Source organism: Nansenia antarctica (genome assembly GCF_963989245.1).
Source record: "Nansenia antarctica genome assembly, chromosome: 15".
In the NCBI taxonomy this organism is placed as follows: domain Eukaryota; kingdom Metazoa; phylum Chordata; class Actinopteri; order Argentiniformes; family Microstomatidae; genus Nansenia; species Nansenia antarctica.
In genome coordinates, this window is record NC_137685.1 from 3,081,752 (window position 1) to 3,090,316 (window position 8,565).

The window sequence follows — 8,565 nt, forward strand, 5'->3', positions numbered from 1 at the left end:
GAGAGAGAGAGAGAGAGAGAGAGAGAGGACAGACTTACTGATCTGAGAGAGAGGAGACAGACAGAGGACAGACTTACTGATCTGAGAGAGAGGAGACAGACAGAGGACAGACTTACTGATCTGAGAGAGAGGAGACAGACAGAGACTTACTGATCTGAGAGAGGGGAGACAGACAGAGACTTACTGATCTGAGAGAGAGGAGACAGACAGAGCCTTACTGATCTGAGAGAGAGGAGACAGACAGAGACTTACTGATCTGAGAGAGAGGAGACAGACAGAGACTTACTGATCTGAGAGAGGGGAGACAGACAGAGCCTTACTGATCTGAGAGAGAGGAGACAGACAGAGACTTACTGATCTGAGAGAGAGGAGACAGACAGAGACTTACTGATCTGAGAGAGGGGAGACAGACAGAGACTTACTGATCTGAGAGAGAGGAGACAGACAGAGACTTACTGATCTGAGAGAGAGGAGACAGACAGAGACTTACTGGTCTGAGAGAGAGGAGACAGACAGAGACTTACTGATCTGAGAGAGGGGAGACAGACAGAGACTTACTGATCTGAGAGAGAGGAGACAGACAGAGACTTACTGATCTGAGAGAGAGGAGACAGACAGAGACTTACTGATCTGAGAGAGAGAGACAGACAGAGGACAGACTTACTGATCTGAGAGAGAGGAGACAGACAGAGACTTACTGATCTGAGAGAGAGGAGACAGATAGAGGACAGGGTCGGTACAGGAGCTAACACAGACCGAGGCACATATGGTAAATGGTAAATGGACTGCACTTATATAGCGCCTTTTCTGCTGCTCCAAAGCGCTTTACAACGGCCTCTCATTCACCCATTCACACACACATTCACACACCAATGGTGGCAAGCTGCCATGCAAGGTGCCGGCCCGCTCACTGGGAGCAATTTTGGGGTTCAGTGTCTTGCCCAAGGACACTTCGACACGTGGCCAGCCGGGGCTCGAACCACCGATCTGCCAACCTTATGATCATTAGACGGCGGCTCTACCTATTGAGACACAGCCGCCCCCTTGTTACATAAATGAGGTTATCAAAGTTGTATATTAAACATGAATCATTTCCCCACTCACACAAATATTCACTCACAACTCTCTTTTTATACTCTATCCACATGCATGGTTCTTTTTCTCTTGAGAAAACCACTAAACAACGTTAAACACCCTTTGGTTTCACCCCAGTGCTTTCCTGTGACATCCATCGTCCACGGCACACAAATAATTAAGCCATTCAGCGCAGCCCAGGTCCCTGCACTGATATCTCAGTCCTGAAATTAACAATTACATATTCATGTTGCCATTCTGTCTGCTCTGTTTATCGCCCACCTATTTATTTGCAAACCTGACGAAGCAATTTATAGGCACACAAACAGCTTTAACCTTTAATTCTGGACCAGAGACCTTTTGCCAGTCTCCTAATCCATTATCCTAGCTGCAAATTAATTACAGAACAGTTATAGTTATAGAACAATACTTCTGTTGCTACAGGGCAGTAAGAATGAGAGATCTAAATAAATCAATTAAACTGTTCCAATGCGTCATGGGTCACCCATCCATCCATCCATCCATCCATCCATCCATCCATTCACCCACCCACCCATCCATCCATCCATCCATCCACCATCCATTCATCCATCCATCGATCCATTCACCCACCCACCCACCCACCCATCCATCCATCCATCCATCCATTCACCCACCCACCCATCCATCCATCCATCCATCCATCCATTCACCCACCCACCCATCCATCCATCCATCCATCCACCATCCATCCATCCATCCCTCCATCCATCCCTCCCTCCCTCCCTCCCTCCCTCCATCCATCCACCCCTCCATCCATCCATCCACCCACCCACCCATCCATCCCTCCCTCCCTCCCTCCCTCCACCCACCCACCCATCCATCCATCCAATCACCCATTCATCAATCAATTAATCACAGATCATTATCTGTGATCTGTGAAGCCCTTTTCTAAAACACATTTGCCCTGTTAGACTCCCAGCACACAGAGAGCAGACAGAGGCTAGCCAATCACTGTGCTATCACTTCAAACCAGGAGAGACAGTCAGGTATTGGGCCTTGATTAAAATCCATTGTTAACGATCCCTCCCTTCACTCTCTCTCTCTTTTGTCCTCTGTCCGAGACAAACAAGGACAGCGACACAATACAACTGCCTTTGAACTTAGAAATGGGCTGAGCATTGACGTGGGCCCAACTTACCAACCCACACCCAATCTGTCCACTCCCCGGTGACCCCTGGTTACAGTAGCCATGGTAACCACGCTACAGAGAGCAACCAGGAAGCTCTTTGGTGATCATATCATCCCCTATAATAGGGATCAAGAGTTCAGAGTTCAACATAACCTTTCCATCCAAGCCAAGCCAAGGCTATGCTCATAGCCTTATATTGCCAGTGGTTGGGGGATGTAGGATGATAGATAGCAGTACTGAGCTATGGAAGTGGAGTGGGCATGAACATATAGCCACATATATAGTCTATATAGCCACATATAGCCACAGGTATTTCAGAGGGAGTCTCCACCTTTCTCCTCCTGAACTGTGCCTTTGTGCACTTTCATACATTCATTTAACACAAGAACAGCCGTGTGAGTAAAGAAAAATGTTATATCTTTGCAAAATGTCACATTTCAGGACCCTCCTTTCATGACTTTTCCTAGATATGTGCGTTCTACCACCCAGTATCCTTACATTTTCAAAATCACATCAGGATAAGCTAACATAAAGATATTTAGCTGTTTTTCTGTGTAGGAAGCAGGCTAATCTACAAGCGGCCAACTAGTGGTCGTTGTGTGTAAGTAGCAGCTTAGCATTGTAAAGAGCGACTCTTTTAGTAGGTAAAAAGGCACGGCTGTTCTCGTGTTAAAAGCAACGTAAGGCCAAGCTACAAAGACAGCTGAGCGGTCTGAGCGGATCATCGGCTGCCCCCTGCCTCCCATCACAGACCTCCATAGCTCCAGATCACTGAAGAGAGCACGCAAGATTGTGTCTGACCCCTCACATCACATCCAGCTCACAGCTTGTTTACATTACTCCCTTCTGGACGGCGGTACAGGGCCACCAGGACAAAAACATCACACCACTTGAACAGTTTCTTCCCCAAAGCCACAGCCCTCCTCCTCAATAACTCCTGATCATTGCACCTTGCACTTTACATGTTCTTGCACTTAGTTGTACAGTATATTTATTCATAATATTCACTCATTGGTACTGTATATTTTGTCTTGAGTTTTGTTGTATTGTCGTCTTGCTGTTGTGTGTACTGTAGCTTGTTCAGCATGGTAGAATACCAAGTCATGTTCCTAGTGCACTGCACATGGCCAATAAAGTCCCAATCAGAGTCGTTGATCCTGTAACCACATGTGTAGTGTGTCCTTGAACCTGTCCCCACTTTGTGACGTTAGAGTTATAAGGTTCTTATCCATTAGGTGTTTATTAATGCCTGTGTGGTGTTATTCTTAACATGTTGACATTTTTTAGTTAGTAATTCATAAAATACAAAGGTTCCATCTCACAAAACATAATGGAATGTAAAAACTTTGACGCTCAATATCTCTGAACTACCCTAAACGGAGATAGAACCTTATCGTTCTAAGATCACGACCCGTCCCCACTTGGTAATGCCTCATTCTCCCTCCAGCTGCACCAGTCTGCTGTGAGGTTCAACTGTCTGGAACATCAGTCATCTCTTAAACATACATTTTCACACATACTGTACTGCTCACAAATACACAAATATCCACTCCTCTTTCAGCTCTGTTTCATCTCCCTCTCTCCTCTGTGTTTAGGGAAAGGCAAGTACACACACACACACACACACACACACACACACACACACACACATAAAACAAACTAAACCCTTGCAATCCTTGGTATCAGGAAGGATCTGTTTTTTCGTGGCATAACAGGCCAGGCGTAGGGGGGGGATGGTCAGATGTGTAGGCAGCTTTAGTCCATGACGTGAGTCGTGCGGTTGCTACAGTACGTCCAACCACACTTCCACAAATCCCTTCTCCTAACTCCCTTCCATGTGAGCCTGAATCTGAGAGGTCTGGATTAGAGGAGGCTAAGGAAATGAAGCCATTTCCATGGATTCGATACTGCTTACTGCATTCACTATTCACGTGCCGTGTCGTCAAGAGAAATCCGAGAGGAATCTCACTTGGCTGTAACAGAGATGGATTGGCGGGTCTTAACACAGTAGTACGGTGGTACATTCTGGTCCTGTCAGAAATGTACAGTTGCGGCACCGTAGCGTAGCGTCAGTCTCTCTCAGAGTGAACTCCCACAGGGCTCCAATGTGGCTAACGAGGCATCGCGTTGACCCTCTACAGTATGCCACAGACCATGGCCTACGATCACTAACCGCCTGCACCTGTGCAATTGTTGTATTACTCAAAACATGTTGAATAAACACACACACACACACACACACAAACACAAACACAAACACAAAAAAAGGCTACTGTATTTATCAACCCCACAATCTTTATTTCAACCTTATTTCAACCTGTCGTCGAACGGCTGAATGATTTGAATTGTGAATGATGATGGGGGGGGAAATGATGACACAATGACATTCAGGCCCTTATTGACATGAGCACATTGTGTATACAGTGTGTACAAATCAATGTACCAATCAAATCCACACCTTCGTTCACACCCTCAGAGGGAGAGCTCTGAAGCCTCTCCCTAGGGCTGCAGACAGGGAGGCAGGGGGACAGGGAGACAGGGAGACAGGGAGACAGGGAGACAGGGAGACAGGGAGACAGGGAGACAGGGAGACAGAGAGACAGAGAGACAGGCAGACAGGGAGACAGGGAGGCAGGGAGACAGAGAGACAGGGAGACAGGGAGACAGAGAGACAGGGAGACAGAGAGACAGAGAGACAGGGAGACAGGGAGACAGAGAGACAGAGAGACAGAGAGACAGGGAGACAGGGAGACAGAGAGACAGGGAGACAGAGAGACAGGGAGACAGAGAGACAGAGAGACAGGGAGACAGAGAGACAGGGAGACAGAGAGACAGGGAGACAGAGAGACAGAGAGACAGAGAGACAGGGAGACAGGGAGACAGAGAGACAGGGAGACAGGGAGACAGGGAGACAGAGAGACAGGGAGACAGGGAGACAGAGAGACAGAGAGACAGAGAGACAGGGAGACAGAGAGACAGGGAGACAGGGAGACAGGGAGACAGGGAGACAGAGAGACAGGGAGACAGGGAGACAGGGAGACAGAGAGACAGGGAGACAGGGAGACAGGGAGACAGAGAGACAGGGAGACAGAGAGACAGGGAGACAGAGAGACAGAGAGACAGAGAGACAGGGAGACAGAGGGAGACAGGGAGACAGAGAGACAGGGAGACAGGGAGACAGGGAGACAGAGAGACAGGGAGACAGGGAGACAGAGAGACAGAGAGACAGGGAGACAGAGAGACAGGGAGACAGAGAGACAGAGAGACAGAGAGACAGAGAGACAGAGAGACAGGGAGACAGGGAGACAGGGAGACAGGGAGACAGGGAGACAGAGAGACAGAGAGACAGAGAGACAGAGAGACAGGGAGACAGGGAGACAGGGAGACAGAGAGACAGGGAGACAGGGAGACAGGGAGACAGAGAGACAGGGAGACAGGGAGACAGAGAGACAGGGAGACAGAGAGACAGGGAGACAGAGAGACAGGGAGACAGGGAGACAGAGAGACAGGGAGACAGAGAGACAGGGAGACAGGGAGATGAGGAGACAGGGAGACAGGCAGGGAGACAGGCAGGGAGACAGGCAGACAGGGAGACAGGGAGACAGCCATGGCATCTGTCCAGGACCCACACAGAACTCTAACACAGGGAATTACACTGGAAAGGTCACTGCTTTGGCTGGGTTTTAGCTCAGGAAGACAGTTGTTTTTACACAATGCATCTGCCAGCCTCGCATTGCTGAGCAAACAGATGAAACAGCCATGGGGGGATAGGGGGAGGGGGGAGGGGGGAGTCGGCAGGTGGACCACGACAAATTAATAACTGTATTTCCCACAATCCATTAGGTTAATTACGAGGCACCTACTCTGGAGATGTTTGATATAATGGATTAGAGAGACAGACAATGAGTGACCTCTTTTGTGACGTTAGAATTATAAGGTTCTATCTCCGTTTTTGTCAAAATTGAAAACATTTTTTTACATAATCTGATCCATTAGGTGTTTATTAATGCCTGTGTGGTGTTATTTTTAAAGATGTTGACATTTCTGAGTTTGTAATTCATAAAATACAAAGGTTCCATCTCACAAAACATAATGGAATGTAAAAACGTTGACGCTCAATATCTCTGAACTGCCCTAAACGGAGATAGAACCTTATCATTCTAAACGGAGATAGAACCTTATCATTCTAAACGGAGATAGAACCTTATCATTCTAAGCTCACGCTTTGTTGTTTATGTGTCCATAACAGACAGACAGACAGACAGAGCCCCACTTACAGATTGGCACCTGTGGGTCATCAGGGTAGCTCACCCTACAACACCCTCCTCATTCTCTCAGTCACTTCCTCCCTCAGGCCTCTACCGTGTGGCGTCCCTTCCCCTGGCCTCACACACAGTCACAGAGAGTCAGCCCTAAGCCCCTGTAGGCAGGGTAACATCGCTAACAGCGCTAGCCTGAGTGAGTGAGGCTTTATATAATGCACTGGTCTAATGGCATGAATCTAATCATCTCTGGCGCAGGAATACTCCATCCAATGATTGATTTACTCGTGGCCAGCTGGCCGTCAACAACACTGACACAGCCCCGACTCGTCGCGACGAGACATGCTCTTATCGTAACAGGGTCAGAGACCAAATTTGGGATTATGTGTTGATATGAGTGTGTGTGTGTGTGTGTGTGTGTGTGTGTGTGTGTGTGTGTGTGTGTGTTACGACTGGTGGATTGATGATTCACTTGCTTAGTATTCAAATGTTTTGATTGTAAGTCGCTTTGGAATAAGGCGTCTGCTAAATGCCAAAAATTTAAATGTAAAATGTAATGCGTGCGTGTGTGTGTATGTGTTGTAGTAGAATTATTTGTCTGATAAACATTTTGTCACTGTTACTCTTGAGACTATCAGTTAGACTGTCTGGGCAAATTAACACACTGACGACCCCGACCTGGTAGACAATGGAAGGTTCCGGTTCTGCTCCTCAGATTTGGCATTTGCCGTCAACAACAGAGACATTTGAATAGTCACAAAGGCTTGACCCCCTCCTTTCCTAGTCTGTCTATGATGCCTAGAAACCCATGACAATGTTGACCCATGCCAGGGGGTGTTAGCGTTGCCTTTGTTCACTCCTGTCCCCTTCCTCATCACCTTTGTGATACTATTCGGAAGGTTGGGCCAAATGGTGCTTCTCCATTGGCCAGACCGGGACGGTACAGGACGGCACGCATTTGTATCTTACCCGTACCGTATTTTCAGAAACGCTTCTCCATTATACACAACAGACCCGGAGCGAGTCGGGACAGTCCCCACGTCTGTTCGCTAGCTACATTACGTTGATACCTTCACTGCGGGGTTCGACAGAAACATTGTAACATAATTACAACAAGTTGTAAAATGATTTGGGGGGGGCCAATATCTTTAGCTAGCTAAAGTAACTAGCTTACTATATTGTGGTCTTAGCCGTTGGTAAAAGAACAGGATTAAAATAAATATATATGAGCAATAACATATCGTGGGCTTGCTACAGCAAACACAATAAACCAAATTGTTCCGTCTGAAGCTACAATACTGGGACCATTCGTGATTGGTGAAAAGGTCCGGATGTCTGTAATTCTCAAGTCACGCAAATAATAGTAATCCCCACTACTACCTAGTTAATGTAGAGTAGAGGGGATTACTCACCGAATACATTGCATTGCAATGTTTTGGCTTGACTAGCGAGCGTGTAATTGATTTTCAATATATTTAAAATGTTCTGCATAAAAGTCTGGTTGGCGACTTGTTCTCGGTTTCACCAGCTGCTGTCACATTTGAAAGCTTTCAATCTGTACTTTCATAATTTGGAAAAGAAATGCCCTACTTTGCCCTACTTGAGGACTTTTTCACCAGACCATGTTGTGTGTGTGTGTGTGTGTGTGTGTGTGTGTGTGTGAGGCCTTCAAATGGCTGGTCTATCTAAGAGAAGGGCCAAACAGTTAGCAAAGTATTGCTCAGTATCTGCTATTATTGGTAGTGCGTGTGTAGTCGCCGCTCAATATGGAGAAGGCGGTGCTTCTTGTACCCATGAGCTGGATACTGTCTGTTTTACAGTATCGATACTGTATCTGTCAAATCCACTGTAATCATCATTTAGTGTGAATAACATCCTGTGTGTAGCATAACTAGTTGTTGGCTCAGCACTACTGTAACTGACTGTTTTCATAATGTCAAAATGCACTGATAGTATTTATGTCCTTTAGATATTGTACATGTATATGGACATAAATAAAGCATTTAAAATGTGTGTGTGTGTGTGTGTGTGTGTGTGTGTGAAGCAAACTAGACAAGA

General features: G+C 46.7%; 1 protein-coding gene across 3 annotated transcripts in view; it reads right to left on the reverse strand.

Moving 5' to 3' along the window:
• Nucleotides 1-8,565, reverse strand: part of cadpsa (Ca2+-dependent activator protein for secretion a) — a gene marked incomplete at both ends in the record, with an annotated part of 152,068 nt that overhangs the window by 102,100 nt on the left and 41,403 nt on the right. The window lies entirely within an intron of this gene.